The sequence below is a fragment of the Anabrus simplex genome, chromosome 7 (assembly GCF_040414725.1).
Source record: "Anabrus simplex isolate iqAnaSimp1 chromosome 7, ASM4041472v1, whole genome shotgun sequence".
Taxonomy (NCBI): Eukaryota; Metazoa; Arthropoda; class Insecta; order Orthoptera; family Tettigoniidae; genus Anabrus; species Anabrus simplex.
In genome coordinates this window covers 233,608,182-233,627,111 of record NC_090271.1, presented here as the reverse complement: position 1 = coordinate 233,627,111, position 18,930 = coordinate 233,608,182, and the positions used below count along the sequence as shown (strand labels likewise).

At 43.1% G+C, this 18,930-nt stretch overlaps 1 long non-coding RNA gene across 1 annotated transcript in view; it reads left to right on the top strand.

Annotated features, from left to right (window-relative positions):
- The first annotated feature begins 3,581 nt into the window (after window positions 1–3,581).
- Window positions 3,582–18,930, top strand: part of LOC136877169 (uncharacterized) — a 38,036-nt gene continuing 22,687 nt past the window's right edge. Inside the window, exon 1 of the long non-coding RNA XR_010860733.2 lies at window positions 3,582–3,673. This is a non-coding gene — a long non-coding RNA (uncharacterized lncRNA). The remainder of the gene's footprint in view (window positions 3,674–18,930) is intronic.

Below are 18,930 nucleotides of genomic sequence, written 5' to 3'. Positions count from 1 at the left end.
TCCGTTGATGGGGCGAAACTGCCTCATGCGGAACATTGTAAAGTACCCGGGTGTTAATATCAGGAGAGATCTTCATTGGGGTTAACACAATAACGGGATTGTAAATAAGGGTTCATATGGTTATGAGGGCCCGCCTCTGTGGTGTAGTGGTTAGTGTGATTAACTGCCACCCCCGGAGGCCTTGGTTCGATTCCCGGCTCTGGCACAAAATTTGAAAAGTGGTTTGAGGGGTGGAAGTCTCACGCTCCAGGACACAGTGTTCGAGGTGGAGGGAAAAACCGAGCCTGAAGGGTAAACTGTTTAAGAACAGGAATTTGGGAATGAAATAGTTTCCAATTTCTTTGAATTCAGAAGACTAGGTAAACAACTGATAGTCGACAGTCCTATAAGCTTTACTACTACTGTATAATGATGATTGGAATTATTCATAACATCACTTTCTATGCGTAGCACACATATAAAGCATTTTCCTACTAAACATAATCTTTCTTCTTCTTTCTTAATCTGTTTACCCTCTAGGGTTGGTTCTTCCCTCGGACTCAACGAGGGCTACCGCCTCAAGGGCAGTGTCCTGGAGCGTCAGACATCGGGTCGGTGGATAAAACTGGAGAGGAGGACCAGTACCTCGTCCAGGCTGCCTCACCTACTATGCTGAACAGGGGCCTTGTAGGGGATGGGGAGATTGTAAGGAATAGACAAGGAAGAGGGAAGGCCCCTCTTCAGCATAACAGCGGAGGCCACCTGGGCGAGATACTGGTCATCCTCCCCAGTTGTATCCCCGACCCAAAGTCTGAAGCTCCAGGACACTGCCCTTGAGGTAGTAGAGGTGGGATCCCTAGCTGAGTCCGAGGGAGAAACCGACCGTGAAGGGTAAACAGATTAAGAAGAAGAAGAAGAAGAAGACGATGTCACCAGAAAGAGAGCTAATCATGTTCAGCTCTCAAAACTTGCCCGGCAGGTAAAGTCTTATCGGACCGTCGAAGTCGCCGATAAATTACACGCCGGGTCTACGATTTATGCTATCGATAGCGCTACCTGGGAGTGGTCGAAGGGAAATATCCTTTTACGCGGAGGGCAAGTTACGCGCTACTTTAGCCGTAGGAAAGAAAGAAAGAAAGAAAGAAAGTTTCGAGCTGTCAGTGGATTGATGATTCGGAATGACATTTGTAGAGCAGTTTATAAGACTACAAAAGACAATAAAATGAAGATAAAGTTGGAATTCAATAGGCCAAATTGGAACAAATATTCTTTTATAGGAAGAGAAGTTCCCTGTAAAAATTAAGAGGGGAATTCCTCAATGCAGTATTATTGGACCTTTATGTTTTCTTATATATATCAATGATATGTGTAAAGAAGTTGAATCATAGATAAGGCTTTTCGCAGATGATGTTATTCTGTACAGAGTGATAAATAAGTTACCAGATTGTGAGCAACTGTAAAATGACCTCGATAATGTTGTGAGATAGACAGTAGGCAATGGTATGATGATAAACGGGGATAAAAGTCAGGTTGTGAGTTTCACAAAAAGGAAAAGTCCTCTCAGTTTTAATTACTGCGCTGATGGGGTGAAAGTTCCCTTTGGGGATCATTGTAAATACCTAGGTATTAATGTAAGGAATGATCTTCACTTGAGTAATCACATAAATGGAACTGCAAATAAAGGGTACAGATCTCTGCACATGGTTATGAGAGTATTTAGGGGTTGTAGTAAGGATGTAAAGGAGAGAGCATATTTGTCTCTGGTGAGACCCCAACTAGAGTATGGTTCCAGTGTATGGGACCCTTACCAGGATTACTTGATTCAGGAACTGGAAAAAGTCCAAAGAAAAGCAGCTCGATTTGTTCTGGGCGATTTCCGACAAAAGAGTAGCGTTACAAAAATGTTGCAAAGTTTGGGCTGGGAAGACTTGGGAGAAAGGAGACAAGCTGCTCGTCTAGGTGGTATATTCCGAGCTGTCAGTGGAGAGATGGCGTGGGAGGACATCAGTAGACGAATAAGTTTGGATGGTGTCTTTAAAAGGAGGAAAGATCACAATATGAAGATAAAGTTGGAATTCAAGAGGACAAATTGGGGCAAATATTCGTTTATAGGAAGGGGAGTTAGGGATTGGAATAACTTACAAAGGGAGATGTTCAATAAATTTCCAATTTCTTTGCAATCATTTAAGAAAAGGGTAGGAAAACAACAGATAGGGAATCTGACACCTGGGCGAGGACCCTGAATGCACGTCAATGTTGATTGATTGATTGATTGATTGATTGATTGATTGATTGATTGATTGATTGATTGATTGATTGATTGATTGATTGATTGATTGATTGATTGATTGATTGATTGATTGCCGTATTAAAATTCATCCCGCTAAAATGAGACTGAATCAGATACTGAGGTATAAGAAGAGTAATATTTCACCGAACAGTAAATAATTTTTGTCTTCTTCTTCTTAATCTGTTTGCCATCCAGGGTTGGCTTTTCCCTCGGACTCAGCGAGGGATCCCACCTCTACCGCCTCGAGGGTAGTATCCTGGAGCGTGAGACATTGAGTCGGGGGATACAACTGTGGAGGATGGCCAGTACCTCGCCCAGGTGGCCTCACCTGCTATGCTAAACAGGGGCCTTACGGGGGGATGGGAAGATTGGAAGGATAGACAAGGAGGAGGGAAGGAAGCGGCCGTGGCCTTAAGTTAGGTATCATCTCGGCATTTGCCTGGATGAGAAGTGGAAAACCACGGAAAACCACTTCCAGGATGGCTGAGGTGGGAATCGAATCCACCTCTACTCAGTTGACCTCCCGAGGCGGTGTGAACCCCGTTCCAGCTCTCGTATCACTTTTCAGATTTCGTGACAAAGCCGGGAATTGAGCCCTGGCCTCCGGAGGTGGCAGCTAATCACACTAACCATTACACCACAGAGGCGGACAATAATTATTGTAAAAAGCCATATTCTACACAATATTTAGCCTATTATTGCAATAGTATGGACATAGTATAGACAAAATAAACAATGGGACGAAACACTCTGGACACAAATATCCGCAAAAATTGGTGTGGACGAAATTAATTAAAACCAAACATTTTTGGACGGAAAACCCTGGATATAAATGAATGGACAAACTCTATCAGGACTAAATGCCCCAATGGACAAGAAAGATTGAATGACGTGTCCGCTAACAATCCGTCCACTTAGGATTAGCGTCAGGAAAGACACGCACACACACACACACACACACACACACACACACACACACACACACACACACACACACACACACACACACACACACACAGAGTGTCGACCTCTAGTAAATGGGATAAGGCCAGGAAGTCTCTCAACTTCACGACTATCGCTTCACTGATTATCAGCACAGCTTATTTTAGGAAGACAAACACCAGAAATTGTCCGTTACGACGTTCACAGGCTATCTTGCTATTGGAAAGTTTCAATCACACCGTGGAAGCGTGCGGCAGGGGGCCCTCCCGCCAGTCTGCGAAGCGAATCACTTCCTGGATTATACCCCCTTTCTTCCCGCTGAGCAATCAGGTAGCAACAACCGGTCTGCTCCACACGAGTTCGCAGTTCACTTTCTCCAGTGTAGCAGACTTGGTACTCTCGCGGACCCCGACAGCGAGCTTTCAACAGTTGCGGCCTTGAAGAGTGAAGACTTCATAGCAGGTGGGTGATTAACTGCTTCTGCTTCCCGGCATTTTGCCCAACTTATAGACATCGTTAGGCCCAGTTTTACGCCTGGATACCAACCCATCGCATATTCCTAGTGTAGCGTGTTGTAAATGTAAACGCCAGAAGAATTATCCAGACGCAGATTAAATTCCGTCCCGATCGAGAATCGAATCCGGGGTCCTCGGAACCGACCGTTTAGTCAAGGAGTGAAACGGAACTCTGATTCATATTTCTTTCTTTCTTAATCTGCTTACCCCCAAGGATTGGTTTTTCCCTCAGGCTCACCTCTACCGCCTCAAGGGCAGTGTCCTGGAGCGTGAGACATTGGGTCGGGGGATATAACTGGGGAGAATGACCAGTACCTCTCCCAGGCGGCCTCACCTGTTATACTGAACAGGGGCCTTGTGGGGGGATGGGAAGATTGGAAGGAATAGACGAGGAAGAGGAAAGGAATCGGCCGTGGCCTTAAGTTAGGTACCATCCCGGCATTTGCCTGGAGGAAAACCACTTGCAGGATGGCTGAGGTGGGGATCGAACCCACCTCTACTCAGTTGATCTCCCGAGGCTGAGCGGACCCCGTTCCAGCCCTCGTACCACTTTTCAAATTTCGTGGCAGAGCCAGGAATCGAACCCGGGCCTCCGGGGGTGGCAGCTAATCACACTAACCACCACACCACAGAGGCGGACTGATTCATATTTACTGTTCTTTTATTTAAAAGTTTTGCCGGGCTGAGTGGCGCAGACGGTTAAGGCGCTGGCCTTCTGACCCCAACTTGGCAGGTTCGATCCTGGCTCAGTCCGGTGGTATTTGAAGGCGCTCAAATACGTCAGCGTAGTGTCGGTAGATTTACAGGCACGTAAAGGAACTCCTGCGGGACTAAATTCCGGCACCTCGGCGTCTCCGAAAACCGTAAAAGAGTAGTTAGTGAGACGTAAAACAAATAATAACAATATTTAAAAGTTTCTTCGTTGCTTCGTAGACACTGCATTGTCAATAATAATAATAATAATAATAATAATAATAATAATAATAATTGCCGTTGTTTGGTTCATCAGTACATAGACTGGTTTGATGCATCCCTCCGTCCCACCCTCTCCTGTGCTAACCTTTTTATTCTACGTAACAAGTGCATCTACTGTAATACGAACTCCTTATGTTCTTACCTTTTACAGTTTCCTCAAAAACTAACCGAGCAAGTGTTGCTGTCTCTTCTTCCAGACAAATTTCACAAAGCCATTTTTCTTGTGACCAATTCCGACCTACCCACCTCACCTTCAGTAATCTGTCGTAATACCACATTTCAAAAACCTCTATTCTATTTCCTTTGGCGTTATTATTATTATTGCCCGCGTATCATGTGACGCTACATGCTAAAGTTTTTAGAAACGCTACGGTGATCTATGCTTAAAGTGAGTGAAATTCTTCTCTTAAGGAAGACCTTTCAGCTACAGTGTGACTGTATTATTTTTTCTTCTTTTGCTTCTCGAGTTTAATACTTTGTGCGGATTTGGTCCAGTTTTACGGCCTCCTGTGTGATGCGATGTATTCACTATCGCGTGTTTCTGTGTGATATGTATCAAGACTAACTCCACCGCTAGGGGAATTAACCAGACAAAGTTAAAATCCCCGTATCGGCCGGTAATCGAAGCAGAGATCCTCTGAACTGAAGGCCTCTACGCTGACCATTCAGTTGAGGAGTGGGACCAAGTCTGTATTATATAATAATAATAATAATAATAATAATAATAATAATAATAATAATAATAATAATTACAATTATTTTCGCGCGGAGCAGAGAGGGAGGGAAGCGTGAGTAGTGAATGGCTGGACAAATGACTAACCAGAATTTAAGTATTGCTAACAAAAATCAAAGTTGAATTTTATTTCTTTTCTTTCTAGCATTAAAGGGTTTTGACCATAAATACAATCAGAAAGATACCAGAAACTCTTTACATCTGTTAATTCAGAAAACTGTACAACTTGAGGAGCCTCGTAAGCTCAGAATTCGCACTCTTACAATCCCATGAGCTCGTAAGGTCAAACGTTTTTACTTTACTCACATTTTAAGTAGAACAGTGTCCGGCTCCATGGCTAAATGGTTAGCATGCTGGCCTTTGGTCACAGGGGTCCTAGGTTCGATTCCCGACAGGGTCGGAAATTTTAATCATAATTGGTCAATTCCCGATATTTAGGAAAAGTAGCCTTAGCTTCCAGTAAGTTTGACCAGACACTGGCTCTCGAACTCTGGAGTTCAATTTACATTAGTTTAAATGTGCCCTTTGTGGGCTATGAATTTTCATACGTAACCACATCAGTCAGGCACACACTTGAAGCAGTAAATGCACCGTTGTCCAACTTAACTGCTAAACACCTAGTTACCTATGCTATCCTTGAAAAGAATATACATTTTCAGTGTCATAAGGCCCACACTTCGAGGCCATAAAAAGGAAAGTTATATTTACAAGGCCGGAAGAAAAAATGAAATGGAGGCGGAAACACAAGCACTCCAAAATTATTTTAAAGCAGAAGACCTAAGTGAGCGTAAGGCCCGATGGCACACGTTTTCCCGTGGTTTTCCATTTTCACACCAGACAAATACTAGACTGCGCCTAATTAAGGCCACGGCCGATACCTTCCCTAAACCCCTGTGGGTGGGTGCGGTAGAATAACACCGACTGTATCCCCTGCCTTTCGTAAGCACTGCCGATGGTGGGATTCGAACCCACCATCTCCCGAATGCAAGCTCACAACTACGCGACCCTGAATGCACAGCCAACTCGATGGTATAAGGCCTACACGAAAATATATAGAAGGGCTCTCTGATTAGCGTTATACAGAGGATGATTGCCTAGTTACAGTTCTTCTTAAAACAATAATCACCACCACCACCACCGATATATTCGTCCCCGGTGGGAACCATATATTTCCATATACACCACATTAAGTACAACTTTCCATAACATAACGGACCATGCTGTCTAAAGTACCTGCCCATAGTATCAAAATACAACGTTACAACAGTGTGTCTCTCCTGCAGACAAAAAGTATTGGCACAGAGAACGGCATCTGGAAATAGCAGTGCTTGTGAGGTAGAAGCAACGCCAATTGCTGTCGTGATGCACAATGCGTGTTCTTGAGAGACCAGTCGCTAGTATTCTGCGGTATTATGATCCAGCTGTCACCATGACTCCGGAACATGCAGTGCCATTACGTGATAGAACAGTGTGGCTCCATTCACAAGGGAAAAGCTATCGATAGATTGGTGAGCTACACCACAGCAAGGGCCATCAATAAATACGCGTTTATCTACACGCCCGAAAGTGCTTACAATCCGAGAGCGTAGACGAATGATCAGCGTCGCTCAGAGAGAATCGTTTGCAAGTGCAGGAACTATTGCTGCGTATATTTTCAGACAACGTCCAACAAGCGAATGAGTCTTCAAACTATATGCAATTTTTTGAATGGGGTTAATATGTATGGCAGTTCGCCAAGGAAGAAGCCACACATTTCAGAAATGAACCATAAGAAACGCCTGTAGTTTACGAAGGAATACAGTACATCAGCAAGTCGATCGAATATTGGAACACGGTTATATTTTTGGACGAATCGAAGATCATTATATTCGGATCCAATGAAAAGAAGAAAGTGTGATCCAAGCGCAACGGAGAGCTACAAGTCAAACACATGCTTCCCCTGGTCGAACATGGCGGAGGAGGTATCATGTTATGGGAATATATGGAGGTGTCCGACGTTGTAAATCTAGCTGTAATCCACGATAAAATGGATAATACGAAATACATAGACAGGTTGTGGGGTAAATTACTCGTTAGAGTGCAGAAATTGGGATTGGATGGGGTGTTTTATTTCCAGGAAGACAACGACCCAAAGCATACTGCCAAGACGACCCAGGAGTGGCCACTTTGTAACGCTCCATGAAGGGTGATTACCCCACTGCTGAGTCCCGAACTCAACCCAGTTGAGAACCTGTGGGCTCATCTCGGCAAACAAGTCAGACAACGACGTTCGTCCGGAAAACATCACTTTAAGAGAGTGCTCCTGGAGGAATGGTCAAACATTACTTCAAAATTTTAAAAAACACCATACCTAGGAGTTTACAGGCTGTTAAAGCGAAAGGGATGCACGCCAGCTATTAGATTGCATGTTCACGAAAGAAACGAACACGCCAATCAGTGTCATACTTGATGTGTCATGGTACATTTGCATCACATTGGTAAAGCCACTTATTTCTACGTCCTTCAGCGCCACACGTATTTGGCAGACTTCTTCAATCGACCAGGTGGGAGTTTGTTTTTCACATGACATACAGCAACATGAGCAAGAGGTCTACAGTGCTACCGTCCAAGGCTCCGTCAACGAGAGACCACTAACATGGCCTTGGAGCGGGTGAGCAATGTTGCCCACCATGTGTTAATGAGTTTTACTTGAGTAGAGTAAAAAAATAAAACAAGATGTTAAAACATGATACTTTATTGACGAGAAACAATAATAACAATGTTGTTCTTTGAGTCATCAGTCCATAGACTGGTTTGATACAGCTCTCCTCCACGCCACCCTATCCTGTGCTAACCTTTTTATTTCTACGTAATTATTGCATCCTATATCTGCTCTTATCTGCTTGGTCTACCCCTTCTGTTCATACCGGCTACACTTCCTTCAAAAACCAATTAAACAAGTCCTGGGTGTCGTAACATGTATCCTGTCATTCTGTCTCTTCTTCTCGTCAAATTTAACTAAATCGATCTCCTCTCACCAATTCGATTCAGTAACTCTTCATTCGTGACTATCTGTGTATCTCACCTTCAGCATTCTTCTGTGATATCACATTTCAAAAGGTTCTAATCCTCTTTCTTTCTGAGCTACTTATCGTCCATGTTTCACTTCCACACAGTGCCACGCTCCAGATGAAAGTTTCCAGAAACATCTTTCTAATTCATACCGGTATATCAACGTTCGAAGTGAGCAAATTTCTTTTCTTAAGAAAGCTCTTCCTTGCTTGTGCTAGTCTGCATTTTATGTCCTCCTTACTTCTGCCATCGTTAGTTATCTAATAATAATAATGTTATTTGTTTTACGTCCCACTAACTACTCTTTTACGGTTTTCGGGGACGCCGAGGTGCCGGAATTTAGTCCCTCAGGAGTTCTTCTATGTGCAAGTAAATCTACCGACACGAGGCTGACGTATTTGAGCACCTTCAAATACCACCGGACTGAGCCAGGATCGAACCTGCCAAGTTGGGGGCAGAAGGCCAGCGCCTTAACCGTCTGAGCCACTCAGCCCGGCCGTTAGTTATCTTACTACCCATGTAATATAATATAATACAATAATAATAACAATAATAATAAAATATGTTGATGGAATTTTGTCTCGTATGAATTATCTTACTTAAATCTACCGTCACGATAATAGCGCGCTCGAACACGTTCATATATCACCCAACTGAGCCGGGATCAAACCCAAAACTTGAACTTACCGTATGAGCTAGAGAAATGATCTCAAATTAATATTCGGAATATGTGCTTCTACTTCTTCAGAAAAAAAATATAATTTATGAATGCAGGGGATGCTGGATACACCTTTAACTCATTTAATAATATTTCTCCAACATTTGCAAATACATACTAGGTAATCTAAATCTTATGGCGCTAGATTTTAAGACCTGTACATGGTTTCAGCGGGGAGTTTGGACATTGGGCCTTACGGAGAAAGGAATTTACTTCACTGTAGTGTGATGACAGCGAATTTCGTGTGGGCTACAGCAGGATGGATGGATGGAGCTGTCCTGGTGGAAGAGGTGGAGAAGGCGCTGCTATGCACGTGACCTGAAGCAAAGTACGTTAATCCCGGATGCACAGCTATTGATAGTTTCTGCTGAGAAACACTCTTCATAGCATTCGTCAATCCTTCTGTTGAGCAACACTGTTCAGAATATTCGCCATCCTGTCTGTGTATCTCATATTGTGCGTTATGGGATCAGATACACAGTGACGACATGGTGAGGAAACGAAACTCTCCGGCTCCTTGTCTGAATAGTTCAGAGGACCGAGGTTTAATTCCCGGCCGGGACACTGTTTCCTCTCCCTTCAGGGCTGGGTTTGTCTTAGAAGACTTATCTTTATTTACACAGGAAGACATAATAATTATAATTTCGTGTGGCTATTTCTAGCCGAGTGCAGCCCTTGTAAGGCAGACCCTCCGATAAGGGTGGGCGGCGTCTGCCATGTGTAGGTGTCTGCGTGTTATTGTGGTGGAGGATAGTGTTATGTGTGGTGTGTGAGTTGCAGGTATGTTGGGGACAGCACAAACACCCAGCCCCCGAGCCATTGGAATTAACCAATGAAGGTTAAAATCCCCGACCCGGCCGGGAATCGAACCTGGGACTCTCTGAACCGAAGGCCAGTATGCTGATCATTCAGCCAACGAGTCGGACACAGAAAGACATAACAGTGACAGAAAGACCAAGTGGCGACCCCAAGAAAAGGTCAGGGGGAAGTGTCGAAAAATTTTACTCTAAATTGTAAATTTTGCTGTGTGAGGAAAAAAAAACAGGTATTCACAATTATTATTTTTACAAACTTCAAATATTTATGGAAATATCGGCTTTATCTAAAGAATGTACATAACAATATTATCTACCGCTCATTCTATAAAAACGGAGACGTTCTGGTGGATTTTATTGCCAAGTCTATCAACAGCGGGCAGACTGTTAAGTCGTCATGGTAAGGAATTAACTGGCGGGATTGTTGGTAATTAGCCGCTATTGATGAGGCATACAATGAGAATGATCATTCGAAGTATTAGTGGTACTGTTCGGGGTGTGGTGCCAATTACTAACCAGTTATTTCCAAAACTCCTCAGACAACAGACATCATGCTGAAACTTGATTGACGTCCCACTGAATTTTAAAGTGTAGGTTTCCGGTGATGCTGGGTAGAGGGGGGGGGGGGGGGGGGTTGAGCAACGAATGTAGCACAGCCTCAGAATTTGCTTGGTATGAAACATAGGAAACCATCTTGAGGGCTGCCGATGGTAGGATGCCCCCCATCTCCATAACCCAGCCAACTCGTACGGTCACAATTCACTGTACTGTTCCTTCTAGAACATTATAAAGTATAGACAATATGTTAATAGGGAAGCCATACTTTCTAGTGTCGACTTAGTTAACATAATTTATAAGCTTTACAGTCCGTCAAACGCACAAGTTCAAAATATACACCTCAACAAAAGTTTGGAATATTACCGTAAATGCGTAACACGTAAATAAACGAACTCTTATGTACTCTCAGGAGTTTAAAAAAAACAATCTCTCTATATATATATTTAACATTTGAAATGAATTATTCTGTATAAAAACAAAATTTGGCTTGATTCTATGTATTCTTTCCTTTGACTGGTATTCAAAACCGTTTTTGAGGAGTGTATAATATATAACACTATAACATACCTGCAAAAACTATTAAACAAATAATGGCATGTTTTGCTCTATAACAACATCCTCAGATTCTGTTAAAACGCTTTACATCATGCGCGTATATGTACAATATTGTTTACTTGTTTTAAATTTGTAATGATTATGACCTGGTGTCTACCTGCTGTCATTTCCTGATGGATACAGTACTTTTGTACCCATCTCTTGGCACAGGCCAGAGTTAAGTATAGCTTCAACCGAAGTCCCAGTCAACATCATGGCTGTGACAATATGGAAGCTGCTGGGGTATGGGTAGTGCTGAGTAATGACATTCAAGAGCACGACTAGTGCTTCTGAGTGTTATGAAAGGTGCTGCTCATAGGGTCAGTCGTGCTGCAATAGTACTTTCTGACCCAGTGAGGAAAGCAATGGCAAACTACCTCACTCCTCATCTTGCCTAGTACGCCTCATTTTGGTGCTGCCATTGGTTTTTGGGGTTTCCTTATAACCGCACAACCTTTGGTGGTGCTATTTGAGGATCCAACCAGCCTCTGGGCTGTTGACCTAACAGAGATGACCTGGTGAGTTATGAACAAATAATGAATGTTTAGATAGATGTTTTCACGGCTCGTTTCGGAGTTTTCCAAATTCGTACTCTCCTCATGACTCTCATACCCTGTGTACACCTGTCACTGTATTATTCTGTTACTGTATTTCACTCCCGTGTCTTCAACTTCGTTGTAGTACGTCCTTCTTTCTGCCCCCCCCCCCCCCCACAACCCTCCACCCGCCTGACTCACACTCATTTTTCTAGGGTTTTTTTTGTTTTTCCTGGTACACAATTTTCTTCCCATCTTCAGCCATATTCTATTCTTCTATTCTGTTACTTTAGTTGCACTTTAAGTTATTTTCATTGTATTTTATTTATATTTATTACTTCTTCTACCGCATTCGTCCCTGATTCATCTGATGACCTTGCTGTTTACCTCACAGGCACATACGATGGAACAAAAACTTATTTGGAGATCAGAAGGCTAGCGAACAGTGAGCTCTCAAGTGATTAACGAAAGTACTACTTACTACAGACCAACGGTAAAGTGTTAGGGCCTATACTGTATACAATAGTAAATCCGTTGTTGGATTGTGAGCGACTGCAAGGAACTTAAACAATGTAGTAAGATGGACAGCCGACAATGGTATGAATATAAATGGGATGAAAAGTCAAGTTGTACGTTTCAGGAAGAGGAAAGGTCCTCTCAGTTTTAATTATTGTGTTGATGGGATGAAAGTACCTCATGGGGAACAAACAATGTAAGTACATAGATGTTAATATAAGGAATGATCTTCCTCCTTCTTCTTCTTCTTCTTCCACCGCTTTTCCCATATTTGTGCGGTCGCGGGTGCGAACTATGTCACACATATATATATGTGGATTTTCCCCTGTTTTACGGCCGGATGCCCTTCCTGACGCAACCATATATATATATATATATATATATATATATATGGAGGGATGTAATTACTATTGCGTATTTCTGTGGTAGTTGGTAGTGCAGTGTGTTGTCTGAATATGAAGAGGAAAGTGTTGGGACAAACACAAACACCCAGTCCCCGGGCCAGAAGAATTAATCAAACGGGATTAAAATCCCCGACCCAGCCGGGAATCGAGCCCAAGGCCCTCTGAACCGAACGCCTCAACGCTGACCATTCAGCCAATGAGTCGGACAAGGAATGATATTGATTGGGGTAATCACATAAATATGATTGTTAATAAAGGGTACAGATCTCTACACATGGTTATGAGGGTATTCAGGGGTTGTAGTAAGGATGTAAAGGAGAGGATGTATAAGTCTCTGGTAAGACCCCAACTAGAGTACGGTTCCAGTGTATGGGACCCTCACCAGGATTACCTGATTCAAGAACTGGAAAAAATTCAAAGAAAAGCAGCTCGATTTGTTCTGGGTGATTTCCGACAAAGGAGCAGTGTTACTAAAATGTTGTAAACTTTGGGCTGGGAAGACTTGGGAGTAAGGAGACGAGATGCTCCACTATGTGGTATATTTCGAGCTGTCAGTGGTGAGTTGGCGCGGAATGACATAAGCAGAAGAAAGCTTGAGTGGAGCTTTTACAAGTAGGAAAGACCATAATATGAAGATAAGGCTAGAATTCAAGAGGACAAATTGGGGCAAATATTCATTTATAGGACGGGGAGTAAGGGTTTGGAATAAATTATCAAGGGAAATGTTCTATAAATGTCCAAGTTCGTTAAAAATATTTAAGACATAGCTAGGTATGTTGTTGTATGTTTAGTCCTCAGCCCGAAGGCTGGTTGGATTCTCAACAGCTCCGCCATCAGCTGTCATAGATGTCCTAGGCATCACTGAAGAGGCGTACTAGGCAAATGAGGATTGAGGTCGTTTCCCGTTGCTTTCCTCACCAAGCCAGAAGTTGCTATTACATATCAGTCTGCCAAGCCCACTGAAATGCATGCACCAACCGACCCTATGAGCAACATTTTCACACCATTCATGGCGGGGACTGGCTGCAGAAGGAATGGCATTACTAGCATCGCTCATACCTCAGTCACTTTCATTTTGTCAAAGCCAAGGATAAAGCTGCGACAGATCAATGAAAGAAACAAAATTGCTCTAGCCTATACCAGAAGACATAGTGCACTGTAAACACAAGGTCCCGCCAGCAAAGGCACATAGCTAGATAAAGAATTGTAAATAAACGTAAATATGAGGTAAATAATTGATAGGGAATCTCCAGCCTGGGCGACTGCCCTAAATGCAGATCATTGATGATTGGGATTCTTTTGCTCGAACCTTCATTATTAGAGAAGTCTTACTCGCGAAAAGACGAGATTTAGACGCGGAGCGAAGTAAGGAATTTCACCTTGTTCTCTGTCACGGCAAAAGCCCAAAAGCTTATTTTTATTCATACATACATGTTCATTAGAGACTGATATGCCTTTCAGCGTTCAGTCTGCAAGCCTCTGTAAATTTATTAATCGTCGCCACAATCCTCCATTTGTAACTAATTCTATATCTCTTATCTTTAAATCGTTAGAAACTGAGTCTAACCATGGTCGTCTTGGTCTCCCTCTACCCTCCATAACAGAGTTCAATATTCTCTAGGTAACCTACCCTCCTCCATTCGCCTCACATGACCCCACCACCGAAGACGGTTTATGCGCACAGCTACATCCATCGAGTTCATTCCTAACTTAGCCTTTATCTCCTCATTCCGAGTACCCTCCTACCTTTGTTCCCACCTGTTTGTAACAGCAATCACTCTTGCTACTTTCATGTCCGTTGCTTCTAGCTTATGAATTCGCTGCTGAAAGTAACGGACGACAGCAGCTATAATAAGTACAGAAAAAAATCGACAGTTTACTTAACTGACAATAGAGGACTAACATATTCATACCAGGTGTATGTAAAGAAAAGACGTCATTTTCAAGGAAAATCCATCTTGTGTTTATTCAAAATGTTGGCCATCGGCTTCTACACACTTTTCCCATCTTCCAGGTAAGTTATGAATACCATGCCAGGAAAACTGGTTGTCTTTTGCGGCAAACCATTCGTCGAGCCATTTTCCAACTTCCTTGAAATTGCTGAAGTGCTGTTCTGCGAGCGCGTGCCCCGTTAATGCAAAGAGTTGATAGTCAGATGGCACCAGATCGGGGCAGTACGGTGGGTGCAGAAGGATGTCCCATACAAGCGATTTCAGGGTGCCTTTCACTGGTTTTGTTGTGGGAGACGGCGCATTGTCGTGTGACAAAATCACTTTGCCGTGTCACTGGCCCATTCCGGTCGTCTTTCGATCAATGCGTGATTTAAATTAATGATTTGTTGGCGGTAGCGTTGTGTATTAAGGGTTTCGCCGGGCTTCAAGAGTTCATTGCTCGTCTTCACTATTTTGTAGTCTGCCAGAGCGCGCACTGTCTTTCACATTGAAATCACCACGTATGAACTGTCGAAATCATGTCTCACATGTTCTAATTGATAGAGCGTATTCACCACATGTTTCTACCAGCAAACGATGACTTTCCATAGCCTTTTTCTTTTGATTAAACAAGAAAAGCAATGCGTGCCGCAAATGTTCTTTTTCAGACACAAACGTCGACATGATCACTGAACGATACAACACAGACGCTAGTGTTAGGCGGACTCAACTTGTGTGTGTCAGACGAACAAACTGACGTATGTGTCAAATTCATATACTGCGTACTATTCGCTGGCACCATCTCTTACTGAAACCGGGAAAGACTTATGCATACACCTGGTAACATTACCAGTTCATAATCATTGACCAGTTTCTTTCTTTCTTTCTTTCTTTCTTTCTTTCTTTCTTTCTTTCTTTCTTCCTTTCTTTCTTTCTTTCTTAATCTGTTTAACCTCCAGGGCTGGCTTTTCCCTCGGACTCAGCGAGGTATCCCACCTCTACCGCCTCAAGGGCAGTGTCCTGGAGCGTGAGACATTGGGTCGGGGATAAAACTGGGAAGGAGGACCAGTACCTCGCCCAGGCTGCCTCAACTGCTATGCTGAACAGGGGTCTTGTGGAGGATGGGAAGTTTGGAAGGGATATACAAGGAAGAGGGAAGGAAGCGGCCGTGGCTTTAAGTTAGATACCACCCCGGCTTTTGCCTGGAGAAGTGCTAAACCACGGAAAACTACTTCAAGGATGGCTGAGGAGGAAATCGAAACCCTCTCTACTCAGCTGACCTCCCGAGGCTGAGTGGACCCCGTTCCAGCCCTCGTACTACTTTTCAAATTTCGTGGCAGAGCCGGGAATCGAACCCGGGCCTCCGGGGGTGGCAGCTAATCACACTAAGCACTACACCACAGAGGCGGACTACTGGCCAGTTTACGCAACGTAAACAGTATTGTACATATACTGTATACGCATAATTTAAAGTGAGTTTATAAAACCTGAGGATGCTCTTTTAGAGAGAAACGTGCCACTCGTTGTTTAATAGTACGTATTCTTTTACAAGTGTGTTATAGTGTTATATAGTATGTTTTAAACTTCTCTGTTTGACGGAATGAAAAGCTTTTTAAGTTACAGTGTATAGGCAATGTCAAGACGTGTTCCATCCATGTCACCGAGCGAGTTGGCGTGCGGTTAGGGGCGCGCAGCTGTGAGCTTGCATCTGGGAGATAGTGGGTTCGAACCCCACTGTCGACAGTCCTGTATATGTTTTTCCATAGTTTCCCATTTTCACATCAGACAAATGCTGAGGCTGTACCTTAATTAAGGCCACGACCACTTCCTTCCCACTCCTAGGTCTTTCCTCTCACATCATCGCCATAAAACCTATCTGTGTTGGTGCGACGTAAAGCAGATTGTAAATAAATAAAAAACAATCCATGGCATTTCAGGGTGCTTACGCGCACCGCTGGCTTCCGGTACTGGTACGTTTAAGATACTGACACTTGTTAAGTTTACTAGCATTTAGAATGGTTGTTAAGCAACCACAAATAGCCGTGGATAAGTGGCTCAACTAAGAATATGATATTATATATTATATTTATAAAGCAATATGTTTCAAAGCAATAAAGATCCTTATTGAAGGGTGACTATAACGTTTACATTTTAAAGTCAGGCGTAGATAATATATATATATATAAATGAATGTTTGTTTGTATGTATGTCTCGAGTGGACTCGAAAATTACTGGACCGATTTCGCTGAAAATTTCACAATAATTTCTTATTACCCCTAGGAGGGTTTAGTAAGTGGTTTGAACGAAATCTGATAGGTAGTTCGGCATTGTGGTGAGAAGGGTGAAAAAAGAAAATAGGGGAAGGAAAATAAACCGCATAACAAGTCTGATCAGCGGGTTGCTTAACCAACAGTACGTAAAGATTATGATGTGTTTCTTAAAACTTATCTTCTTCTATTTCTTTTTCTATAACCGGTATATAAAAAATGAAAAGTCCAAGTTCAGTCCCCATGGCAAAGGGGGTGAGAAGGAGTGAAGAAAGAAATGTCGAAAATGACAGAGATTACGGGTGAATGTGTGTGTATGTTTCAGCATAGCTCTCAACCAAACTAGATACACATATAACTTAATATCTGGAAAAATTACGCTAGGGGCAAGAATCCCCTAAAGGAAGGGGTGAAATGTAAAAATCAGAAAAATGCCTATATTCGTGGTAAGTTCATAGTCTTTGGAGTAGCTGAGATGGACTGTGACACTGTGGATGCCGTTTGAGCCGAAGTTCATTCCCAATCGGGATGGAGGTTAGAAGGGGTGAAAGGAATGTCCAAAGTGACTGAGATCATGGTTGTACGTGTAGCTCTCAACCAAACATGATACTCATATGACTTACTGTTTGGGAAAGAAAACTGTAGGGTAAGACATCCCTACGGGCAGGAGTTGAAAGGGGGTGAAATATTAAAATAACAGAAAACGAACAATATTAAAAGTGAAAAGGGTGTATGTTAATAAATATAGTTTTTTCTTTTGCATTTCATTAAACGGTTTAGAAAAACTAACGCGGTTGAATTAATAAAGGCGGGCGAAGCCGCGGGGACCTGCTAGTTACATGTAAATTAGGCCAGCTTAGATGTAAACCGGTACCTGCGTTATTTACCTGCCTCCAACGAGCAGCTCGCTGGCTGATAAAAGCTTTCACCATTGGTTCATTTCCTCAATTTGCGACAAGCCTTATCAAACTCTAACACGCACGGGAAGCCCGAGGGTACACTTGTAGTTCCGCGTTCACTTGATCTCTTCGGTACAGGATGTTCGGGAAGTACTGTACACTTATAAGACGTGATGCTTGGAAGTTGTTGAAGCGCAAGCTTCTACACCGGCTTATGTTGGATTTGTTCTAATTATACTTCGGTACTCGGGTTTTAAAAATGGCACCGTATCTTAGGTGGAATGTGATGTATCCCACCATGTATATGAATATTGTCACCATGATTACATTACGCACATTTTGTAACAATAATAATCTTGTCTTTGATGTTACAGTTCACAGAAAGATAACATGCTCAAACCTTTCAAATAAACGTAATGAATCCGTGTTTCTTCTTCTTCTTCTTCTTTTTCTTCATCTGTTTACCCTCCAGGGCTGGCTTTTCCCTTGGACTCAGCGAGGGATCCCACCTCTACCGCCTCAAGGGTAGTGTTCTGGAGCTTCAGACTCTTGGTCGGGGGATACAACTGGGGAGGATGAGCAGTACCTCGCCCAGGCGGCCTCACCTGCTACGCTGAACAGGGGCCTTGTGGGGGATGGGAAGTTTGGAAGGGATATACAAGGAAGAGGGAAGGAAGCGGCCGTGGCTTTAAGTTAGGTACCATTCCGGCATTTGCCTGGAGGAAAAGTGGGAAACCACGGAAAACCACTTCCAGGATGGCTGAAGAGGAAATCGAACCCCCCTTTACTCAGTTGACACCCGAGGCTGAGTGGACCCCGTTCCAGCTCTCGTATCACTTTTCAAATTACGTGGCAGAGCCGGGAATCGAACCCGGGCCTCCGGGGGTGGTAGCTAATCACACTAACCACTACACCACAGAGGCGGACATTTATTCATGTGGCAAAAATTACTATATTACGTAACAAATCAGTTACAACACATTCTGAAGTAATCTATATATATAAAATAACTTGTCCTGACTGACTGACTGACTGACTGACTGACTGACTGACTGACTGACTGACTGACTGACTGACTGACTGACTGACTGATTCGTCATCGCCGAGCCAAAACTACTGGACATAAAGAAATGAAATTTTGGGGATATATTCATATTAAGATGTAGGTGCTCGCTAAGAGAGGATTTTTGGATATTCCGTCGCTAAG